Source organism: Lissotriton vulgaris, chromosome 1_1 (genome assembly GCF_964263255.1).
Source record: "Lissotriton vulgaris chromosome 1_1, aLisVul1.2, whole genome shotgun sequence".
Classification (NCBI taxonomy): domain Eukaryota; kingdom Metazoa; phylum Chordata; class Amphibia; order Caudata; family Salamandridae; genus Lissotriton; species Lissotriton vulgaris.
This window is the reverse complement of record NC_141685.1, coordinates 185,136,661-185,147,365: the sequence shown is the minus strand read 5'-3', so window position 1 is coordinate 185,147,365 and position 10,705 is coordinate 185,136,661. Positions and strand designations below refer to the sequence as shown.

The following is a 10,705-nucleotide window of genomic DNA, read 5'->3' as shown; positions in this document are numbered from 1 at the left end:
GGTAAAATGTACTAGTCCCACTCCACGCAGTGCAACAGTAGAGAAAGTGTTGGATTGCAGAGGGGTAAAATTTACAATTCCCACTCCACTTAGTGCAACTGTAAAGAAAGTGTTGGATTAGGGAGGGGTAAAAGTTACTATTCCCACTCCACTCAGTACAGCTTTAGGGAAAGTATTGAATTGCAGAGGGGTGAAATTTACTATTCCCACTCCAGTCAGTGTAACAGTATGAAAAGTGTTGGTTTGTGGAGGGATAAAATGTACTATAACCACTCCAGTCACTAATTCACTTCAACAAAATAAAATAATTTCAGAAACAGACTAAATAACAAAATAAATGTAAATTTAAAAACTATATATTTTTCAAATAATGAAATATTTATTACAATGTTTAATACATATAAATTACTACAAATATTATTATAATTAAGATACACTATTTATTTCTCTGACCAGGTCCCCAATCTTCGGACCAAGGCAGATCTTGCTGGCATAACCATCACTTCCCCATTGTTTGTGCGTTTTACTTAGCCGTTCCTTTATAAACGCGAAATTCATTGAGTTCCTGTAAAACAGGCAAACGTTCATTGTTGTCAAATAGTGTTTTAGCCACCACTGTACTGACACTATCGAGGTCTGGTACCTACATTCTCACACCAAACAGGAGTTCATAAGGAATACAACCCCCCTGGGGATTTTACTTGGCATGTTGTTACGTGCCCTCTGAACAACATTGCTTTTGAGGACTGCTTAAGTCATGGTTTTTCCTCTCAACTACCGAATTTTCCTCAGGATGGTAAGGGAGGAGTACTGCAAGGCCACACCCAAACCTCCCATGGCTTCTTTGTAAGCCAGAGAGCTAAAGGCCAGACTATAGTCGCAATGTAGTGTGCTATTGAGTATGAGCCAATGAAGACTCACAAATCCTTTATTACAGTTTGAGCATCAGCTGAGCGCTGTGGCCAAACCCACAGGAATCTGGATCATGAATTCACTGCCACCAAGATGTACTTGTAAGCCCCATCTGATTGTAAGGCACCGCAGGGATCCCAATACACACATGCCAAGGGCTTGTCTTAAATCAAACGAGATGTCTCTGCTGGACGTGCCAAGGTGGAGCCCTTCATCTGCTGGCAGATGTTGCATTTAAGGATAAAATCCTTGGTCTGTTTTGATAGACCTGGCCACCAATAGCGGTACTTCAGTAATTAAACTGTACCAATAATCCCTGCATGAGCGAACCCAGACCCTACTAGTGGGCTCACTGACTGGTTTTAGCCAGCCTGCCGCCACAGACGAGTTTCTGACCCCTTGGGTGTGGGCCTTTGCTCTCAGGTGTCAGAAACAAATCCTGCCCGGGTAGAGGATTTTTTTACACCCCCTCCCACAGAATGACCTACAGATTAGCATTCCAAGGAATTCTAATTATACTTTTTATGTCATGTTTTATTGCTTTTGCTTCTTTGTATGACTTTGATTAAGTCGAATAAAGATATTCTGACTGACTGACTGACTGACATTCCAAGGCAGGTCCAAGAGACAACCGCCTTTGGTATGCCAATCTAGATTCCCTCACAGGAGAGGATGCTGACCGCCTTTGACCAGGGCCCATTTGGCACTTGAGCAAGGCAGGAAAATTAGTAGTCAGATAGGCGTGTTCACCTCCAGGCTAGTACCACCCTTCAGGGGGACTACCTGAAATGATCACAACCTTTCAGAGTCTGCCATCTTTGTGATGGCCAACTGAAGAACTCGTGAAAGTAGTGATATTGGGGGTGTAGGACCCCAGGGGTCAATAGCTGAATGGCTATTACCCTAGACTCCGCTAACGCCCCTAAATCTAGTATTTATGGGAGACCGTGGCATCAGGAGATCAGATCCTGCCGACCTAAAAGAAGACGGACAGACGTGAAGACTCGCAAGAAACAAGAACAGAAGATCCAGCAACTGACTTAGCGGCCACCCTGCTGACCTGTCTGTTATTAGACAGTTGCACCGAAACACAACTTGTCCTGCAGCTGTGATGTCTCCAAACCCTGGGAGAACTGCCAGCACTTCGGCCAAGAACTAGAAACTCCTGTGGAACAGCAGAGCTGCTCCCCTGCACCTTGTAGGTACCAAGAAAGAACTGTAAGGCTCCAAGACCGTGAAAACCAGACATTGGAAAGCATTGCTATACCTGAGCCACCTAGCACCTGGGTAAAGTAGGCCGACAGTGCCAACCCAGTCACCAGACCCGATGCCCACCTTGAGTTTCACCTCTGTGGACATATCAATGCCACTTCGGCCTCTGCTTGCAGGCCCCCTCTACCACGACGCTCCCTGTGGCAAAACCTGATGCCTAAAGACACTTCTGTACCCGTTACCCGTGGCCCAAGGAGACGAGGACTGAAGGCTTCTCCATGTCCCGCAGCATTGTGTGGCCTGAGCCCCCCTGTTGGTTTAGCCCGTCTGGCCTCCCAATCCAAACCTGCAGTCTCCTTTCATGCAGACTGATCCCCATAGACTAACATTGGGCACCGGACGCTGTATTTTGCCACTGCACCCTGCTGCCCTAGGGCCACTGGAGGTGACCTGCTGGCGCTGCCTTGGACCTTGCCCCATACTTACCTTAAGTCCAAGAGATTGGTCTCGTAAGTATCATTACTCTACTGTATCCCATACTTGTTTTTCCTCCCGTAAGATAACACTGCAGCTTCTGAAAATGGTAGAAGTGTTGACTTTTTAAAATTGAAAGAATTTCTATCTCGAAACGTACTCACCTGATCATATTGATTCTGCCACTTACATATATATAAATGTATTTGTTATTTTTATAAATTGGGGGATCTCCTTATTGAGTTGTGTGTATCGTTTATTTATTGTATGTGTATTTTACAGATGTCTAACACTGATCTCTGATAAGCCTAAGGCTGCTCGGCCTTACTACCCCCTAGAAGAGCATCTTGGGATTGCTAGAGCAAACCCTGTCCACTTATAGGAATATGTGGACTCTTTGTACAGTATACCTCTTTTTGGTGTACTATATAAAGATCCAGCTTCCGACACTCCTCTGTTTCTACCTCATAAGCACCTACCTCTGCACATTCCCTGTTTATTCCTCATAAGCATCTACCTGTGTTTCTCCTCTGTTTGTACCTCATAGGTACCTGCGTGTGCACCTCTTCTGTTTGTACCTCATAAGGAGCTACCTGTGCACCTCTGTTTACTCCTCATAAGAACCTACCTATACACCTCCGTTATTTACATCTTATAACCACCTACTTGTGCACTGCCTGTCTTTGTGCCTCACAAGCAGCTACCTGTGCGCCTCCTCTCTTTATACCTCATAAGCACTTACGTGTGCTCCGCCTCTGTTTATACCTCATAATCACCTACATGTTTACCACCTTTACTTATATATCGTAATTACCTAAATTTTCGACTCCTTAGTTTATACCTCATAAGCACCTACCTGTGCACCTCCTCTGTCTATAGCTCATAAGCACCTACCTGTGCACGTCATCTGTTTGTACCTTGTGAGCTTCTGCAATGAAGCTTGTAATCCTACACAGACAGCAACGGGCGCATGATTATCAGGCAATTATCTGGCATCTGCTGTGTGAATGCATCAAGTATGTTCCCCTGATTCAGCTAAAAAATAACCTGTTAAATGAGTACACAGACATTGTGGGCGTGTAATAACAGGGAACAAGTTAAACCTGGATGTAAGAAATGCCTTAAGGTAGAAATGCTATATTCAGCTGCGGATGACGGATACCTCCTCGCGCGCTGCCAAAACCCCGTCCGGCCAAAGAGTAGCCTACTCGGCACAAAAGAGACAACACTAAGTCAGATACCCCTGAAAGGAAGAAAAAAAAAGATGAATATGCAGACATCTGCTGGCTGCACTGATATGTCAAATAAATTATTGGTTGTCATAAAGTCTCAATAATAAGGACTAATTACCTGTTATGATTGAATATTAACTTATAGATCAGTGTTTGTTTGCTTTATCTGCGCTTACAATGTAAGGGTCGGGCATTACAATGAACCACTCGTGGTTTTACAGCAAGAGCTGTGGAAGGAGCTGCGGCTTGAAATGCAACAAGGTCTGAACTTTAGATACTTTAGGAAGAACTAAAGAATCTCTTGTGTATGTATTGTGTGCGGCCAGAACCAGGCCCTGCAAGTTGAACTAGTTTGAGGGAGATGGACGGATGTTACAGCAATAAAAATATCTACCTCATCACATGATAATGTTCCAATCTTTCAGATTAGAAGAAACCAGAAATTCTTGAACCAACCCCGGCGTGGGCTGAGATGGTGGCAGTGATTACTTAACGAACAGCAAGGTAAAGACAAGAGTTAGTACTTGAGCTGATATAATGTGAACAGGAAAGCACTGAAGTATGTGAATGCAGTTACCTTTCTTATGTACCTCCAGAGGAGTCAATTTTGTTGTACACTTCCTGAAACTAAATAAACAACCGTACACCCTAATCTCTCTTTTGCCACAATCTGTTGTTTAAATGAAATCTTGTCCACGTGCATCTACCTAAAGCTTTACCTCTAGCACGTGGTGCTCCGTAAGTGCCCTTTCTATACTAAGTTACTCTGTGAGCACTGGTAATTCACCTCCTTTTCAGAAGTTAATAAGATAAGACATGTTCAACAGATTGTTTGCTTAAATATCTGTGTATGGTGAAATAATCCTTGCTAAATTTCAAAGATGGTGAAGTTGAGATGTCGTTAAAAGCCAGTTAAATATTGTGTATTCATATTGTGTTACATTTGCATTTCGTAATTTTAAATCTCTTTACATCCAACAGAACACAAGCTTTGAAAGCATGAAATGCTTTTGAATAACAGCTATTGTTCTGTAAATCTACAAATAATGGTCAGAAATAATGAACTACAGTATTCAGGAAAACATCAGCGCAGTCAGAGACGGACAGACCTGAACATAAACTGACAGATTCCGGAAGAGGCTGTGAAGGATAATTCAGTGGACGTAAGAGTCTGAGCTGTGCACCTCCACGTCACAGGACTGAGGAAATGACCTCTAGAAAAGTAAGGCACAACACTGACAAATCACCTTCAGCTGTGATCATGGGATCGGTATAACGTGGTTACAGCAGTGCGTTGATTCATAAAATGATAACAGACCATCATTCAATGCTCTAGGTGTATTGTAAACTCTTCCTGGCTATACCACAGCAACCAGTGTAGAGCACAACAGAGTGGAGACAAACAACTAAAGTGTTAAAGAAAGAGGAGTTCTGCTGTCTAACATTTAGAGCACTGTCCCTATTGCACCAACGGGAAGGATTTATTTTTACCCACAAGTGTCAAAACCTGTTATCCAATCCAAAGGCAACATCTCTTGCAAGGAAGCCTGTCTAATATTATGCGTGTGGCAAGTGTTTAGTGGCCATTGTACTTTATTTTTAAATTGGAAATCAAATGTTGTAAATGCCAACAAATGCAGGAAATGTGGGAATAATACAAGTGCTTTATCAACCATGCTGGCCCTTCAGGAAACACAGTCATGGGATGTAGACAAATATATACCCGACCCAGAGACACTAATCAGGAAGGAAGAATCATACACATGCAGCAAAAGCTTTAGTTTCTCATCCATATTAAAGTGCCATCGTCAAACACACACAGGCGAAGAGCTGTTCAGATGCAGTGAATGTGTAAAGAGCTTTAGGCTGTTATCAACCCTAAAAAGACATCAGCGAATGCACACAGGGGAAAAACCATTCGAGTGCAATGAATGTGTGAAGAGTTTTAGTCAGTTATCAGATCTCCAAAGACATCAGCGAACGCATACAGGGGAAAAGCCATACCACTGCAGTGAATGTTTGAAGAGTTTTAGTCAGTTATCACATCTCTACAGACATCAGAAAAAACACGCAGGAGAAAAAACATACAACTGCAGTGAATGTGAGAAGAGTTTTAGTTGGTTATCACACCTCCAAGTACATCTGCGAACACACACTGGGGAAAAGCCATTCAGGTGCAGTGAATGTGTGAAGAGCTTTAGGCTGTTATCAGATCTCCAAAGACATCAGCGAAAGCACACAGAGGGAAAGTCTTACCATTGCTGTGAATGCGTGAAAAGCTTTAGTCAGTTATCACACCTCTACAAACATCAGAAAACACACACAGGGGAAGAAACATACAACTGCAGCGAATCTGAGAAGGGCTTTAGTTGTTTATCACATCTCCAAGCGCATCAGCAAAAACACACAGAAGAAAGGCCATTCAGATGCAGTGAGTGTGTGAAGAGGTTTAGGCTGTTATCAACCCTGAAAAGACATCAGCGAACACACACAGAGGAAAAACCATTCAAGTGCAATGAATGTGTGAAGAGCTTTAGTCAGGTATCAGATCTCCAAAGACATCAACGAATGCACACAGGGGAAAAACCATACCAGTGCAATGAATGTTTGAAGTGCTTTAGTCAGTTATCACACCTCTACAGACATCAGAAAACACACACAGGGGAAAAAACATACAACTGCAGCGAATGTGAGAAGAGCTTTAGATGGTTATCACACCTCCAAACACATCAGCGATCACACACTGGGGAAAAGCCTTTCGGGTGTAGTAAATGTGTGAAGAGGTTTAGTCGATCGCCAGACCTACAAAGATATCAGCGAACACACTCTGAGGAAAAACCATACCGTTGCAGTGAATGTGGGAAGAGCTTTAGGCAGTTATCAATCCTACACGGACATCAGCGAACACACACTGGGGAAAAACCATAGCATTGCAGTGAATGTATGAAGAGCTTTAGTCAGTTATCAATCCTACGCGTACATCAGCGAACACACACTGGGGAAAAACCATACCATTGCAGTGAATGTATGAAAAGCTTTAGCCAGTATCAGCCCTCCAAGTACATCGGCAAACACACACAGGGGAAAAACCATACCACTGCAGTGAATGTGAAAAGAGTTTTGGTCAATTATCAATCGTACAAAGACATCAGCGAACACACACAGGGGAAAAGCCATACCACTGCAATGAATGTGTGAAGAGTTTTAGTCAATTATCAATCCTTCAAGTACATCAGCGAACACACACAGGGTTAAAACCATACCACTGCAGTGAATGTGTGAAGAGCTTTAGACAGTTATCACAGCTCCAAAGACATCAGCGAACACACACAGGGGAAAAGCCATACCATTGCAGCGAATGTGTCAAGAGCTTTAGTCGGTTATCACACCTTCAAGCACATCAGCTAACACACACAGGGTTAAAACCATACCATTGCAGTAAATGTGAAAAAAGCTTTAGTTGGTTATTACACCTCTACAGACATCAGCGAACACACACAGGGGAAAAACCATTCAAGTGCAGTGAATGTGTGAAGTGCTTTAATCAATTATCAGACCTACAAAGACATCAACGAACACACACAGGGGAAAAACCATTCAAGTGCAGTGAATGTTTGAAGAGCTTTAGTCAGTTATCAGACCTACAAAGACATCAACGAACACACAGAGGGTAAAAATCATTCAAGTGAAGGGGATGTATGAAGAGCTTTAGTCACTTATCAGAGCAGCAAAGACATCACCGAACACACACGGGAAAAGCTATTCAAATCAAGGGAATGTGCAAAATTCTTTACTCAATTATATGAGCTACAAAAACATCATTGAACATACACTAGGGAAAAACCATACGACTGCAGTGTATGTGTGAAGAGCTTTAGTTGGTTATCACACCCACAAAGGCATCAACAAACACACACATGGGATAAAACATACAACTCTAGTTAATGTGTGAAGAGCTTTTGTCAATGACCAGCCCTACAGGGATATCTGACAACACACACATGGGAAAACCATACAATTGCAGTAAATGTATGAGAGCTTTAGTTGGTTATTATACCTCCTAAGACATCGGCAAACTAACACAGGGTTAAAATCATACCATTGCAGTAAATGTGTGAAGAGCTTTAGTCAATCTTCAGAGTTCAAAAGACATCAGAAAACACACGCCGGGGAAACCATTCAAGTCCAGTTAGTAAGAGAAGAGCTTTAGTTGGTTACCAAGCCTACAAAGCCATCAGCAAAGTACAGAAGATGATAAAGTTACAATTATGTGGGGCATTCAAACGCCGGAGGATGTTAAGTAGAAGATAGACACCCCGACTAGCAGAATGGAAGCAACACAGATATTTGTGGAATAATTGTGTCTACTCAGTGATTGATCAATTCATTTCTCTACAGATAAGAAAAATAAATGAAGTTGCAGGAAACACATTAAGACATTAGCAGAGTGCAGACCAAAAGAAAATAAATAGTGTTGTTTTTTACTTTGGTAAAGTAGAGTTATAAAGAACAACATCCACACACACCTGTTCATGCTACTTTTAAAATCAACACTATGGACAGGGCTTGGACTAACGAGGGTATTTTCAGCTAACTTTAGGGATTAATTCTAAAACCTATAAACCCAACACACTCAAACTGATTTAACTGGCAGGCACTGGAGAATATTCATAGTTAATTGTGGGCTTTAGGTGCTTTGTGCAACATTGATGGTTTCACTGCTGCAGCCAGAGGACAGAGTCCACAAACATGAGAAGTGAAAGTAGGACATTGTGATCTCAAACTCTCTGGGTTAATGCTTGCAGTGCACATGTACCTCCCAAGACCTGACACAGGAGAAGCGATGCTCATTTCCATCATCACATGCATCTGTAAATGCACCCACCATAGGGGTATTTCCCAAGTGACATTCAACAGCTGGATCCTTGGGGATTGGACCGCTCATCACTGACTATGTAAATAATTAATTGTTTGATTAATTGCATGCAAAAATATTTTATGAGTTTCTTATTTGTGGAGAATCATTTGACCAAATCCTAACTGTTTCATGGATAGAATTAGTGCTTGATGGCAAAATTATTGATATGAGAAAACGATGTTGAAATGTTTACTTCTAATGAGGTTTCTTAAGGTTTGACGGTTAAGTAAAGATTAAATATTGAGCACTAAATAATTCCAGCTCTTAGAAGCTAGAATCCACAAGTATCGACTCTCTGTTATGCAGTTCGTGCAACCTTGACACTGGGAAAGAAATCTGGATTCAGAAGGAAAGGAGCACAAATGATATTCAGGTTTGTGTTTACAAGCTAATAGGAACCCTCATTTTATAAACTCTGATGGTGAATGCACGAACTTAAAAAGCATATGCTGCCTCGTGAGCAAAGAGTGAAAGTTTTTGATGCATTTTAGACTTTCTTAGCCCACAAATAAGATAGACCATAGCATTCAGAATCATCAGAAATTTGCTTTTGTGTTGCTGGAGCCACCAAATACAGTGTTCTCATAACCCAGCCTTGTATAGATGAAGGAGATCACCGATAAAATATTCATGTCACACAGACAGAAAAGGAACACCTTTAGTAGCCAAAGATGGTAGAAACTAATGCATTCCACTGAGTTCATTTTCACAAAGTGCCTAGTCCTTGCTGCTGTGCATCATCACAACCATCTTGTAGTGGTAATTTGGGATGAGGTCACTTCCAGAACTTGGAAAGGAAACTGTTACTTGCTGTTAAATACCAGACTGAGCACAGCACATCTATGCTGCCAGAGTTCTGTCCATCACAGCATGTTTTGCATTGAAGGTTTTGTGAACCAGTGAGAGTCAAGTGTCTAAAGAGAGATCTCATCTGATGGATACTTCTACCTGACGCTTCCTCACTTATAGCATAATCCCAGGTGCCAGTCTGGATCAGGAATCTTCAAGGCTATCACATTGCCAGTAGTAGACTCTAGCATTGCATCAGTAGCAAAAGCAGCATCCGATGACATCACCAAAGCATCCCAACACAAGGTCATCAATTCCCTTTTACCTATTCCTAAGGTGCTGGTCCAGCGCTTACTCTCTCAAAGAGTCTTATGTTTTCCCACAGGCATTTTCCAACAAGTGGAGTATTGTGTCTCCTCCCTAGAGATCAGGGTTCAAACCCTGTAGGGACTGGGAAGGACTGAGATCTAGAACAGATCCCCTCTTCATCTGCCCTAGTGCCTCGATTCAGACCACGACTACTGGTCTTGTTACTCCTGCCAGAGCAAGCACACGAAGGCCATCAAGGACCATGAGGCGAGGCGCTTCATACGCTGGGCCAGGGATGAAGAGCGCAGTTGACACTGCTTCCGATCACACTACAGGTCAAAATGGAAAATTTCAAGAGACAAACTCTAGCTCTAATGTAACCGGCATTGAAACCAGTAGACTGTACGGTGCCAATCAACCACATCCTGGCCCTGCATTTGCATCAGAGGTATCTATGTTTTGTAGGGGGTTCTATGCAGTAGTAGTTTGTAGGGCTGCCCTTTGAGTTAACATCGATTTACAAAAGGGGGTGGTGATGAACAGAGTGTCTGAATTGAGCAGACCACTCTTACCCAGTCCAAAGATCAGGGCTTGATCCATCACCGTTATTTATCTCACTGCCCCATCCCAGCTCCGAACCTGGCTATATGCAAATCAGTCTGTCCCTGGCCCAGTGCATCATGGGAACAGGGCAGACTAAACTACCAAGCCAATTCTTTACCAGAAAGGAGACAAGCTACCGGGGACCGGTTTCTGGCATTTCAGCCTCTTCGGCCCGGCTTGCTTGAATCCTGATGGAGCAGTGAGAAAGGGACTCATGTCTGAGTATACCCTGCCACACCTATAGTGGCCAAAATCG

At 42.6% G+C, this 10,705-nt stretch overlaps 1 pseudogene across 1 annotated transcript; it reads left to right on the top strand.

Annotated features, from left to right (window-relative positions):
- Positions 1–5,504: 5,504 nt before the first annotated feature.
- Positions 5,505–9,068, top strand: LOC147738109 (uncharacterized; annotated as a pseudogene). Its single transcript, XR_015307458.1, has one exon. The product of XR_015307458.1 is annotated as an uncharacterized LOC147738109 (transcript).
- The last annotated feature ends 1,637 nt before the right edge of the window (positions 9,069–10,705 follow it).